The 14,803-nt window shown below is 43.1% G+C and overlaps 1 protein-coding gene across 1 annotated transcript in view; it reads left to right on the top strand.

Moving 5' to 3' along the window:
• Positions 1-14,803, top strand: part of LOC126412237 (uncharacterized) — a 493,249-nt gene that overhangs the window by 310,992 nt on the left and 167,454 nt on the right. The window lies entirely within an intron of this gene.

Below are 14,803 nucleotides of genomic sequence, written 5' to 3'. Positions count from 1 at the left end.
GACCGTAGTGGTCGTGCGGTTCCAGACTGTAGCGCCTTCAACCTCTCGGCCACTCCGGCCGGCTAGTACTGCAATGTTCCGGATTGTAATCGCGGTGCGGCTAATCTGCAACAGAGTGTAAGATTAATTCGAAAATGATAGTAAAAGAATAACGAAGAGAACCGTGATACGGACATTTTTTTCGTTTCCTCGTTAGAAATGCGTTGTTGGTGTGCTTGTTGTATTGTAGTAGAGAAGTACAAATCCAGCTCCACTATCGCCGTCCTAATTGCTCTTCACTGTGGGAGAATGTTGCTAAGAAAAACAGTTCAGAAGAAGCTACATTCCACATTTGTTATCCTTCCACATCTGAGGCCTTCTTAGTAATTCGCACGGCTGCACTAACGTCCCGCGGTCGTCAAGGCTACCCTAATGGACGCCAAGGTCTCTGGGCCAGTGTCGTTCACACCCAGTTCAAAGTCGAGTCTTTCTTACTCGCGATTCTGACCTTGATTTCGTTCTGTTTGTGTTACATTCACCACATCCTGTTAATCGGGAGTTCAGCTGCTATTACGGTGCTTATCAATGGGGAGGCAGCACACACGGAAAGTTTTCTCGCAATCATTTGTCTACGAAATCTGTTATCAAGCAACAAATCATTTTTTTAAATTTTATGAAGGTACCGGCTTCTCAAAAATAGGGCTTCAATTTTACAGCAATAAATCTCATCGTCTTGTAGTGGTCTCTTTCATGATTTTTCGTTCGTAAAGGCAGTAACTTGAATTTCCTCGAACACTTCGCAAAATATTCAGCGTTATTCGCAAACCATAGTCAGTCAGAGATGTATAAAGACAACTTGTTATTACTTAACAAAACCAATAACTCATTAGCAGACTTGTAAGTGGACCTACTTCATGCACGAGGGGACAATTCTCTCTAATGAAATTCTTGGTTAGAACTGGATCGATGGCTCTAATTTAACTTATATTTTCTGAAATTCTATTTTATTAAATCAAAATAGTTTCCGCGAGTAACCTGATCGACAAGTTTAAACAATCTTGACAGGTCTATACATTCGAATGCCTTCGAAAGGACAAGTTTAAACAATCTTGACAGGTCTATACATTCGAATGCCTTCGAAAGGTGTACATATTGGTGGCGCTGTTTCTTGGTGGCTGTTCGTTAGCTGTGTGAGTATTGCCTCGCATTCATCATAAACTTTAGAACAGTATCATACTTGGGACGGAGTGTCTTCTTTCTGATACTGCCAAAAACTTTATTAAACCACGTGACTGTATTATTTTCAGTCTTTTTGTCTCATGGCGCTACTCGTCAGTGTTAGCGATTTCAGTAATGCATTGTCAGTAATGGATGTCCCAAACCTGTAGGGTCAGGCATGTACAGAAGGCAGACATACTAAATTGAGCGTTCACAGTTAAGGAACCAACGGCCGAAAATTAACATTTAACACAGTAAGAGCTGTTGAATGCCTGTAAAGAACGCATATGTAAACTCCTTAGGTTTCTGTAAACAACTGCTTGCCTCATCGAATTTGGTGACGCTACCCTGAAAAACAGTTCACAGTATCATGAAGGCGTTATGACTGATAACAATTTATGACTGGCTGCCGAAGATAGTGCATTCTTTTTTGCTGGAAATTGGAGGCACGCATTTAATGTTTGACGCAGCAGGATGAAGGCGAATGAAGAAAGAAACGCTTCGCAGCACGCGCTATCCTAACAGGAAAAAAATAATGGCTGCGGACAGAAACCATCGAGAAATAATCGGTCAAGTCACAGGGGGCTGGTAAAGGTTTTCGAGAAAAAAGTTAGAGGCACAGATGAATTTGAGCAGTGTTGGATCGGGTGGTAGAAGATTCTCTGTGAAATGCACACACTGGAGATTTCAGTGTTGAGAATACCAGTGAAGTGTTGGAGAATACAGTTAAAGTGTTGAGAATACCAATAAAGCAGAAAATACGCTCCCCCCTTCCAACCACCGCGAAATGGTTTTGAACCAAGGGCTTAGTTTTATTAGTGGATTATCCCGTGCAGTTAGTACTGTGATTGTCGAACTCCCTGTTATTTGTATTGTTTATGGGTGAGACCACCTCCACTTTGATTAAGTTCTCAACTACCATAATAGTCATGTCCGGAGTGATAAAAATCCTTACACCACTCTCGTCTCAGTTCACCGGCAACAATTCTCTGTCAACTGTATAGCACGCCACAGTCGCACTTGAAGATGAGATCATCTGTCTTGTTGACGCATTATACAGTTTCCCCGAAAGCATACTCTGCAATGACCAAGAACATTTCGAACACTGTGCTCTAAGTTTTATACCAGAAATCTGATGAAAGAATATAATCTACGGAAATGACGGTTTTTATGCGATTTTGTCCTAAGAACGGACGAGAAACGAGGACACAGCACAGCAGATAAACTACTGTAGTCTATAATATAGACTTCAGATTAGACAGATATAGATAGAATACAAACTATCAGATTTATCAATTCTCTATAAAGCAACAGAACGAAGAATACATTTTGATAGGCCGAAGTGAGTAACAATAATCAAGCACAAGATTGAATCCTCAACGGTTAGGACTTGTAAGAGGTCTTCTGCATTACTGAAGAAGGCAGATTTTAATTTCGGACGCAGTAACGGTCTGCTGTAATTGCTTCTTAATGTTGCATTAATGGCACACCGCAGACTAGGAGCAATGATAAACGTGACCATTAAGTTTCGTGACAGCCAGTTAGAAGGTAACAGTCACTAACGGCGGATCGCTACAAATAAGATCACTGAGTTGAGTTTGCCGTTCGAAGTCCCAGTGCGACGTCAGAAGCCAAGTGTAAAAACTGCAAAAACAAAAACACCTTCGTTAAGAAAACCGGAGACCAGTTTGCAGTCTACTTGAAATAAATTAAATGCTGCCGCGATGTTTATATGATACGAGACGCTTTGCAAGGCTTATAGTGAAATACGTATTTCCAGGACTTTACGTTTCCTGAAGCAACAAGAGTATCAATTACGTACTGCGCCATTATTTCTTTGAATCCTTAACCCATAGAACAGACACTGTGTACAACAAATTCGGAAGCTGTGCATTTCTAAGAATGTATATTGTTTAGCAACTGTTTAAATATTTGCTAACGTGGCGATTATATTTCGACGTCTTCTTGCTTATGTCGATTTCGTGTCACCTCTGCTGCATTGAACTTAGTCACCTAGAATTATTAAATCTTGATAACAGAACGTATCTTGTGCTGTAACGAACTAACTCTTATTTTATCCACAGTGGTGTACAATTTTAGCCACTTCTAAACTGGTCGTAACATACGTAGCTATATCTCTCACCTCTTTTTCTTTCCTATCTTCAAAACATGATCTAAAATGAGTCGACATTAGTGTAAACTTGTTATTTCTTCTTAGAAATCAGCGGTCTTCCGATCTCCGGCGTCGCGCACCAAGGAAAAATGCGAGATCTACTTTTTTTAAGCTCTGGTCTGTTGGGAAATTAAACCACAGTAAAAATCCTGTGAAGCCTTGCGCAGATGTGCGGCGCAATGTCTCTAGTGTGTCCAACGATTGCGTCACATAGCACTTTTCATTTTTGAGTTCACAGTGGGTGTGTAAAGTTGTCTAAAACGATAGTGTCAAATAGTGTCTCCCGCCAAGTGCTGTCATTCGACTTATTCATGCCGGAGGTTGCGCCTGAATTCATGCAGCCCATATAACGTAACTTACATGCGTGACCTTCATGGCAACGCTAAACCACACATTGTAAATTCAACAAAGACGCTCGCAGTGTTTTCGATGGGAAGTGTTTGATCACCCACCATGCGGCCCGGACTTGGCTCCCTCTGATTTTCGTCACTTCGCTAATATGAACCGCTGGCTACTAGGACAGCGCTTTGGAACAGACAATGAACTGAAGACCAGTGTAGAGAACTGGCACAAAGTACAAGCGACTGCGTGCTGTGACGAGGGTATTCGAAGGTTGGGACAACTCTACGACAAATGTCTAAGTCGGAGTGGCGACAATGTGGCGACGCAGCTGAAAGGGTTGGGTTGTTTGGAGGAGGAGATCAGACAGCGAGGTCATCGGTCTCATCGGATTAGGGAAGGACGGGGAAGGAAGTCGGCCGTACCCTTTCAAAGGAACCATCTCGGCAGTTGCCTGGAGCGATTTAGGGAAATCACGGAAAACCTAACTCAGGATGGACGGACGCGGGATTGAACCGTCGTCCTCCCGAATGCGAGCCCAGTGTGCTGACCTCTGCGCCACCTCGCTCGGTGCAGCTGGAAGGTACAACTAAATGTAGCACATAAAACATTTTTGAGTTTCACCCTTTTTCTTCTTGTGCTTTTCACAGATTATGCGTTTCGAGGTGGTCTAGCTTCAGTTACATCTTTTAACTACCCGTCTTAAGTCCTATCTTTTGGGTTCGTACTGTAAGGGCATCTTTGGAATTCTTTTTTCTTCCACTCGCTGCACGTGTTCTTTCCAGTTTTGTTTATCTTCTTCTATTTCGCGATTTATTGCAAAACTATTCAGTATTTATTAGGAATCCTATCCAACATTTTACGTCCTTCGACTTCTCTTAAATATTTCATTTCAGGCGCTCTAATATGGATAAAATTTTTCCCAGGATTTATTGCAGAACAAGTGCAGCCATCACCTTATGGAATATCAGTTTTCTCTCTCTTCATAAATTTTTAACTTTCTATTTATAGTGGCACATATACTCTGAAATCCTGTAATTTAATATCTACATCCTCTAATTTGTGAAAAGTAATGTAGCTCCTTAGGTAATTGAAGTACTGAACTTGGTTCAAAATCTGATCTTAGATTACAGTTTTGCTTCACACTGGGTACGTCCTGTGGAATATCACTGTCTCAGTTTTACTTACTAATATCCTTAAAATTATAATCCTTTCTAATTAAGTTTAGAAGATGTATTTCCTTTTATAGTTCGTCTTCAGCATATTATAGTATGTTAATATACTATTCTTGTTTATATGGATTCCTTTCCATTTTCGTATGACATCGTCTACATAAAATTAAAAAGAGTTGGCGGTAAAGTAAACCCCTGTCTCACACTTTGGTTTATTAAAATCTTTTCTCTTGTGTAATGGGGGATGTCAGGTATAAGTTCCATTATACAGACTCTTTGATATATTTTATTAAGTGATTAGGGTATATAAGTTTTGCCATAATTTCTCATACTGTGGTTTCCTTTTCTCGACCGATCGGAACTTAACAAAGCCTTCGTGTAACTATGTGGACCACTGCAGGTGCTAACGATGTGGCACTTTCTTTTTCTTTTTTAGTCGTGGTCGACGTTGACGACAGCGACAGAGGCCCCGACACGTCTCGTTCCCGTTTAGGCAGCGTGTACATGAAGAAAAAAGAGCATTTTTGCAGTAACATTGTTTCTACCTGCGGACTCTTAGCATATCTTTTGCTATCGAGTATTAGTTTGTCTGATTGTAAAAGCACAAGTGCTTCACATCACCCGCTCACCCGCATAGTGGTGGCGCGATAAAGTACAGTCGTGTGATAAGAAAAAGGCAATCGTGAGGAGTATTTCTCAGTCCTCAATGGACCGTTGCATTCCTGTTTGTTGAAGGTTAACTGTTCGTCTTCGGTGAATTGAATTATCGGCTGACGGTGCGCGATGTCTGCAGTTCTCCAAGGTCGCATTTCATTATAAAGCGAGTCGGGCCTGGTGGTTTGACGGGTGGCTTTGTGGACACGCAGCTCACTGCATCTACATCTACATTTATACTCCGCAAGCCACCCAACGGCGTGTTGCGGACGGCACCTTACGTGCCACTGTCATTACCTCCCTTTCCTGTTCCATTCGCGTATGGTTCGCGGGAAGAACGACTGCCGGAAAGCCTCCTTGCTCGCTCGAATCTCTCTAATTTTACATTCGTGATCTCCTCGGGAGGTATGAATAGGGGGGAAGCAATATATTCGGTACCTCATCCAGAAACGCCCCCTCTCGAAACCTGGACAGCAAGCTACACCGCGATGCAGAGCGCCTCTCTTGAAGAGTCTGCCACTTGAGTTTGCTAAACATCTCCGTAATGCTATCACGCTTACCAAATAACCCTGTGACGAAACGCGCCGCTCTTATTTGGATCTTCTCTATCTCCTCCGTCAACCCGACCTGGTACGGACCCCACACTGATAAGCAATAATCAAGTATAGGCCGAACGAGCGTTTTGCGAGCCACCTCCTTTGTTGATGGACTACATTTTCTAAGGACTCTCCCAATGAATCTTAACCTGGCACCCGCCTTGTTTGTTTGCCGATGGCGAGAAAAATATCCTTGATTTCTGGCACTTCCTCAGTTAACGCCATTGTCCAGTTTGCAATCCCAAACGCAGAAAATTTTTCTCCAATTTCCTTTGCAGTGTGTTTCTTAACCAACCTCAGAGCTGAAGTGTTACTGCAATGAGTTAATCCACGCCTTTTCCATTCTCAGGAGCGATTATTCTCCGTTGATGGGAATGTTCTTCTCCGCATAATTATGCGTAGATAGTGTCACCGAATCTAGAAACTTGCCGCTCCCTCATCCTCGCGATACCGGTTTCCTGCTATTCTCGGTGGTATTAATAATGATTTACAAAAATAAATAAATAAATAAATAAATAATTGATGTCTTTTGTAGAGAATGGGACATGGTAGCCAGGCTTCGGGTTCCGACTCCTGCCCACTTTGCCCTCACCCTTTGGCCGCTATAAAAAACAGGATGTGAGCAATCGCCAGAAACGACACGTGGTTTCGATTCCACGTTAAACTGTAGGTGCCCTTTCCCCGATTGGGGTGGGTTAGGGTCAGGCAAGTCGCCCAAGCGACATCCACCTGAAAGACTTGCACCAGGCTACTGGGCCACACGAAATTATTATCGTAAAGCGAGACAGGTGCTGTGACCTCTGTGATTCTATGACTGCATGTTTAGAAATAGTATATTATTGTTGCTCTGTGGTCATTGATCAGTCTCATTTGAGTGGCTTGGACGTGTATATAAATATACTCCGTATCTATTTACGAGTCTTGTGGTAGCATCGCACACTCATAGTACGAGAGTTACAGGTCATCTTATTCTGCCTGGGAGCACTGGTAGAGCTCGCCCAGTGTGATCTAGTGTAGGGGTGGGGAAAGTAGCAGCTGTGCCACTCTTATCTCACGTTTGAAGGATAAACCACACTAACATTACCAATGTGATGGACACAGAAGCATTGGTAGTCTCCTAATAGAATTTCAATGTGTCTTCTAGCGATGTCACACACTGTCTAATAATAATAATAATAATAATAATGAAATAGTTAACATTATGTTACGTGTTTTCATTCGACCTGGAAGCTCTGGCTGGTCCCCGATGCTGGTGTTTCACGATGATCCACTCCCTACGGTGAGGAGAACAACAAAGATACCATCCACGCAGAGGCTCTAGCATTAAAAACGGGATTATTCGGGGAGGAGGGGAAATTTATTTCTTACTGGTTCAGAGCGAAAGGGAGAGGGAGCGCTTGGCTCTTAAACTGTTAGCTACGTTTGTAGGCTTCGGCAAGCTACTACTGGTTTGTTGTAGCGGGATGCTCCATCCGTGAATAACTGATTTCGTAGCAGTGGGCTCGATCATTCTTGGGGATATGATCGTGATCTGGTGTAGCCGGGTGTTCACCAAAAAAGTAAGTATCACGACGGGGATATGGTCATTAATGCGGCAGTCAGAATTATTTAACTATCGACTCAAAAATATAGTCACATAATTAATTTTGTGTTTATTAGAAGGCAGTTGCACCCAACGTCCTCAGTTCTTTGCTGGATGCATTCCAATCTCTGTCTTCTTGTTCCTCTACAGTTTTTACCCTCTGCTGCTACACACCGAAATCCCCGCGCCACAGTAGCGCAGCACGGCGCCAGAAGAACAAAAACAAAACGGCACAGTCCATCAATAAAGCTGAATACCGTGCGGTAATTCGTTTTCGGCAGCATCAGAAATGTTGCAGCTGTGTCCGGCTACTCTGAACGGCTGGAGATTTTAACTTTGCCATTGGGCTGTGCTGTTCTGCTTTGGCTCCTCAAGCGGTGTGCTAATGATACTGCGGCCAGAGCTTTACGGTATTTACCACGGCTACAACACACAAACAAAAAAATTATCATACACGTATGTTATTTTGAAGTGGTAATTAAAATTTCGTTACTACCCCTCGTATGTATAACGATTTGTCAGTCAGAGTGAGCACCGGTCTCACATAACTCTGACGCCAGTAACCGTCACATCGGTTTAATACCTAGATGTAACGCTACGAAGTGATATGCAGTGGACTGAACACTTAAAAGTAGAAGTTTCGGGAATTTTGGCGCATCTCTGAGGGAGGCTGCATATCAACCGAGTGCAACTGTTCGACGATAGTGTGTGTGGGATACCCGTCTAGTCAGTTCAAACCATGCAGGACACGCTTTCTGTGATTCCTGTTTACGGGGAGACAATACCAAAACGATAATAACATTTCCTCGCCCTGTGTGAGAATTACAGAAAGTGTGCAAGTTGTGCGTCGGTCCGGGAGCCGTACACGGCTAGCCGAAGTTGGGAAGGCGACCACTCGCGATAAACGGGATATCCAGGTTTCAGTTTCGGTCCGGCACAAATTCTCATGTGTCACAAATAAATTGTACAGCTGCTGTCAATTACCAATACATTTCGTCTATTTAATACGGGTGCAGGTCATCGAGCAGTGTCATTGCGTAGTACTATGCACTGACGTGACAAAAGTCGTGGGATAGCGATAGGCATGTATACAGACGGCAGTAGTACCGCGTACACAAGGTATAAGAGGGGGTGCATTGGCGGAGTTATCATTTGCACTAACGTGATTCATGAGAAAAGCTTTCTGACGTAATTATGGCCGCACGACGGGAAGTAAGACTTTGAAGTCAGAATGGTAGTTGGAGCTACAGGCCTGGGACATTTCATTTCGGAAATTCCTACGTCGTTCAATGTTCTGAAATTCACAATGTCGAGAATGTGCCGAGAATATGAAATTTCGGGCATTACCTTTCATTACGGGCAATGCAGTGACCGGCGACCTTCACATGGCAACCGAGAGCAACAGCATTTGCGTAGAGTTCTCAGGGCTAGCAGACAAGCAACGCTGCGTGAAATAATCGCAGGAATCAATGTGGGACGTACGGCGAACGTATAAGAACAGAGCGGCGAAATTTGACGTTAATGTTAAGTTTATTCGGCCTACTTCTATTCACTAATCAGTTATGGAATCATCTTTTGGGGAAACTCCTCTCACAAAGAGAACATTTTCAAAATTCAGAAACGAGGCATTAGAATTATATCTGGTGTCAGTGCTAGATCATCATGCAGAGACCTCTTTAACAAACTTGGTATTCTAATTAATACTTCTCAGTACATATACTCATTGATGTCCTTTGTCATTTCCAACATGTCTCTTTTTACACAAAATAGTGCGAAACAGGATTAGAATACCAGAACCAAAAACAAACTGTATAAGGACTATAAAAGCTTAACTTTAGTACAAAAAGGTGTAAAATAAGTGGGTACTCATATATTCTATAACTTACCAGAGCATATCAGAGGTCTTGTAAGTGATGAAGATCGGTTTCAGAGTGAGCTAAAGAACTTCCTCTTGGCCAACTCTTTCTACTCCATCGATGAATATCTTCACAAGACTTATAGCTCATAACTCTGTCTGCATTAGAATTGTACAATATACATGTATCTGAGTAAAAAAAAAAAAATCGACTCTTTCCACATCCCACAGACTCCTCTCCAAGGGATCCATGGAAAATGATAAATGTAATGCCTTTGCTAACAGCCTGTCCTGGGCTCTTGGCCATATCGACTGGACCCTAGACGACGGGAAAATTGTGACCTGGCCAGATGAGTCCCGATTTCAATTGTTAACAGCTGATGGTAGTGTTCGAATGTGGCGCAGATCTCACGAAGCCACGGACCCAAACTGTCAAGAAGGCACACTGCATGCTGGTGGCGGCTCCATAATGGCGTGGACTGTGTTTACGTGCAATAGACTGGGTACTCTGGTCAACCTGAACCGGCCTTTGACTGGAAATGGTTTTTGCAGCCAGTCATGGACTTCATCTTCTCAAAAGTCGATGTCCTGTCACCTGGTTACGACTGTCGCGACTGGTTTGAAGAACATTCTAGACAATGAAACTTCCTGGCAGATTAAAACTGTGTACCGGACCGAGACTCGAACTCGGGACCTTTGCCTTTCGCGGGCAAGTGCTCTACCAACTGAGCTACTCAAGCACGACTCATGCCCCGTCCTCACAGCTTTACTTCGTGAGGACGGGGCGTGAGTCGTGCTTGGGTAGCTCAGTTGATAGAGCACTTTCCCGCGAAAGGCAAAGGTCCCGAGTTCGAGTCTCGGTCCGGCACACAGTTTTAATCTGCCAGGAAGTTTCATATCAGCGTACACTCCGCTGCAGAGTGAAAATCTCATTCTGGATTCTAGACAATGTTAGTAAATGACTTGGCCGCCCAGATCCCCCGTCATGAATCTTATCGAACATGTATGGGACATAATTGAGAGGTCAGTTCGTTCATGAAATCGTGCTCCGGCAATACTTTCGCCGTTGCGGACGGCTGTAGAGGCAGCATGGCTCAGTATTTCTGCAGGGAACTTCCAACGAATTGTTGAGTCTGCGTCACTTCGTGTTGCTGCACTATGCCGGGCAAAAGGAGTTCCGACACGACATTAGTATGTGTCCCATGACTTTTGTCCCTTCAGTGTACAGACACTGAAAAATACATACCTAAGTAAAATATCGTTACTTGCTATCCTGCCTGGTGGTGCACTTTCAGTGTCCAGCAATCATGTGCCTATTTAATCGATGCCGCTATGTACGCAAGATGAGCTGGCGAGCGTGGTAAACGGTGGCGTGTCATTAGCTAGCGCACACGGGTAACGAGATTTCTTTTTTTTTTTTTAGGCGAGACAGGGATCGTCAGTTTGAACGGGCAACCGTTACCTCGTAACGGTATCGGAAGCACGCCCAAAAACGCACACTTCTGGTGGCAACTCAAACCAAATGGCTGCTCTTTGTCAGAAAAGTCACTCGTTCTTAAGTAATCCGAGAAAGAGATTACATGAACAGTATTCTCGGTTATTTTGGTGACAATGATAGTTCTAACAGCAAATTAAGTAGGAAATCTCCTGCAGGGCCCGTAATAAGAGAACTATGTAGGATCCTTTTCCCCATTCACTTGCGTGTCTGAAAGACAGACACTAATCACGATTCACTGTTCTAAGAAATATTCTCGAAATTCGTATTATTTTTTTTTTAAATCATCAGCCTTCTTCCTGGTTCGATAGGGCCCGCTACGAATTCCTCTCCTGTGCCGAACCTTTTCATCTCAGAGTAGCACTTGCAACCTACGTCCTCAATTATTTTTTACGGTCTTCAGCTTCCTCTAGTACCACTGAATTATTCCATGATGTCTTAATAGGTGTCCTTTCATCCTATCTCTCCTTCTTGTCAGTGTTTTCCACACATTCCTTTCCTCTCCGATTCTGCGGAGAACCACCTCATTCCTTACCTTATCGCTCCGCCTAATTTTCAGCATTCTTCTGTAGCACCTCATGTTAGATGCTTCTATTCTCTTCCGCTCCGGTTTTCTCACGGTCCATGTCTCACTGCCATACACTATTGTGCTCCAAACACAAACTTCTTCCTCACATTACGACCTATGTTTGATACTAGGAAACTTCTCTTTGCCAGGAATACTCTTTTTGTCAGTGCTATTCTGCCTTTATGTCTTCCTTGCTCCGTCCGTCATGGGTTATTTTGCTGCCTAGGTAGCAGAATTCCTTAATTTCATCTACTTCGTAATGACCAATTTTGACGTTGAGTTTCTCGCTGTTTTCATTTCTGTTACCGCTCATTATTCTCGTGTTTCTTCGAGGCTCTGAGCACTATGGGACTTAACATCTATGGTCATCAGTCCCCTAGAACTTAGAACTACTTAAACCTAACTAACCTAAGGACAGCACACAACACCCAGTCATCACGAGGCAGAGAAAATCCCTGACCCCGCCGGGAATCGAACCCGGGAACCCGGGCGTGGGAAGCGAGAACGCTACCGCACGACCACGAGCTGCGGACGTGTTTCTTCGATTTACCTTTAGTATATATTCTGTACTCATTAGACTGTTCACTCCATTGAACAGGTCCTAATATTGTTGTACAGTTTCACAAGGGATAGCAGTGTCATTGACGTCCTTTCAACTTGAATTTTAATCCCATTCTTGAACCTTCCTCTACTTCTGTCATTCCTTCTTCGACGTTTAGATTGAGCAGCATGGGCGAAAGACCACATCCCTTTCTTACACTCTTTTTAATCCATGCACTTCTTTTATTTGGTTCTTGTATATACTGTATATTACCCGTCATTCCCTATGCTTACCCTTATTTTCTCAGAATTTCGAATATGTTGCACCATTTTACACTGTCCAACGTTTTTTCCAGGTCGAGAAATCCTATGAACTATCGTTATTTTTCTTGAGTCTTTCTTCCATTACGTCGCACCGTCAGAACTTCCACTCCGGTCCCTTTACCTTTCCTAAAGCTAAACTGATCGTCATCTAAGAGATCCGCAGTTTTCTTTTTCATTCTTCTGTATACTATTCTTGTCAACAACTTTGCTGCAGGAACTGGTAAGCTGATTGTGCGATAATTCTCGCACTTGTTGGCCCTTGCAATCTTGGGAAATGTGTGGCTGATGTTTTTCTGAAATTTTCACGTATCACAAATAATTGTACAGCTGATGTCTAACCGTAGTTGTAACTGCGAATTCCTTTGGTATCTTTAACACGGCTGTAGACGTCAAGCAGTGTCACTGCATAGTACTGTACAGACACTGCAAGCTTATAAGTAAACTATCCATCCTTTCTTGTGTTCAATTTTCAATGTCCAGCAGTTTACCTGAGAGCCCGCGGCCCACCGAACGTTGGCTGGGGTGAGGAAGCACACTTGTGATGTTTGAGCTAAGTACAGCTATTGACATGGTGCACACGTACCGTTTATTTTACATTTTATGCGAGTCTATTGCCCTTTTGGGCGTTCTGTATTAATGTTGGACCATGCCTATTTAGGCAGTTTGTAGTTTTAGTGTGTTCCGAAGAAGGCGTGGTTATCCGCGCCGAAACTTAGATCAACATCCGGTTTCTATCTGCAACCGAGGCGGATTCTTTATAATCATTAATATTAAAATGTCGTGTGAAATGATGATGATTAAGACAACACAACACCCAGTCCCTGAGCGGAAAAAATCTCCGACCCAGCCGGGAATCGAATCCGGGCCCTTAGGATTGACATTATGTAGCTACCGGGGACGGACATGTGCATATTTAATCGGTGCCTGATGACCTGGTGAGCGTGGTAAATCGGTGGTGTGTCGTTAGCTCGCATACATGTGTATCGAGATGACTTTTTTTTTAGGCGTGTCAGAATATCACAAGTTTGAACGAGCAACCGTTACCATATAACGATGTCGGCAGCACGCCCTAAAACGCACACTTTAGTAATCCGACAAAGACATTACCTGAACCGCATTCTCTGTTATTTTGGTGTCAATGATAGCCCTGCTAGCGAGTTAAGAAGGAAATCTCATCTAGTAGTTTCTAGCTCGTCAAGAGAACTTAGTAAGACCGATTTTTCTATTTACATTCGTGTCTGAAAGAATGGACACTGTTGACGATTCAACTGTAGGAAATTTTTTCGAAATTAATTCGATGACTGCGAATCCCTTGACATCTGCTGTGTTAGTTTGTTTCAACTACCCAATAGTGACACATGAAAATATGTGATGGACTGGGACTCGAACACGGATAACGTTGTGGGGACCTCGAAGATACGGAACGCTCACCGGCTTTAGCACTTCAGAAATGTAACGGCTGTTGTTCAGTTTACCATCTACGTGAACCATAGGTGATCATGTCTTGTACCCAACGGCACCGCATACCGAGCCCATGTGACGATGGCGAATACAGCTTGGCAAGTTCCATCCTCCTTGGAACTCCACACATGCCCATCATGATGATGTACGCAGAACCGGGATTCGTCTGCACAGACGGCGTGGTTCAGCTCCTGTGAACAGTATTGTCGATATTAAGTGGTAAAGCGAGGGCGAACAATTGATCACTTCAGTGTGAATGATCACCACGCTAGAACTCTTACGGGAATCGTCGAAATGCCGTGAGTAATGATGCTCACTAGATCAGTAGTGTGTGGACAAGTTGGGAATTTGGGTCTGACGGGAGGCGTGCTATGTAGTCCGTGGAGTTTGTAATGGTTCTTTATTTGTGAAACCATTACCACCCGCCAACCCAATTTTTCGATACCGTAGATTAATGAATATTTTTCTACGTAATGTCTCATATTTTTCACTCTATTCGAATTTGGTTTCATTTTTATATGCAGGTACGTCGATATTTTGAGACGTTGAAATCGATATAATATCTAGTGTGAATATCTTTGTACTTATTGTTATCTTTGAGGCTGGCTTTGTGACTTTTGGCGCGGAAGCGTACAGAGCAGTCAAGTTTTTGTGTTGAATAATATGAACAGTCTTGACTTTTTGTTGGAAATCATAAGATGAGTGTGAGTTGTGGACAATGAAAAATGTTGTGAGTTTTATTGAGTGCAGTAATGGCTTCGAAATTGTATGATGAAGTAATGTTTTGAACATGCGAAAGTATAAGAAGTTTAATAAATGCGAATTTTTGTGAAAAATTGTCTTCGTA

Source organism: Schistocerca serialis, chromosome 7 (assembly GCF_023864345.2).
Source record: "Schistocerca serialis cubense isolate TAMUIC-IGC-003099 chromosome 7, iqSchSeri2.2, whole genome shotgun sequence".
NCBI classification, from domain to species: domain Eukaryota; kingdom Metazoa; phylum Arthropoda; class Insecta; order Orthoptera; family Acrididae; genus Schistocerca; species Schistocerca serialis.
The sequence above is the reverse complement of the archived record's forward strand: the minus strand, read 5'-3'. Positions and strand labels throughout refer to the sequence as shown.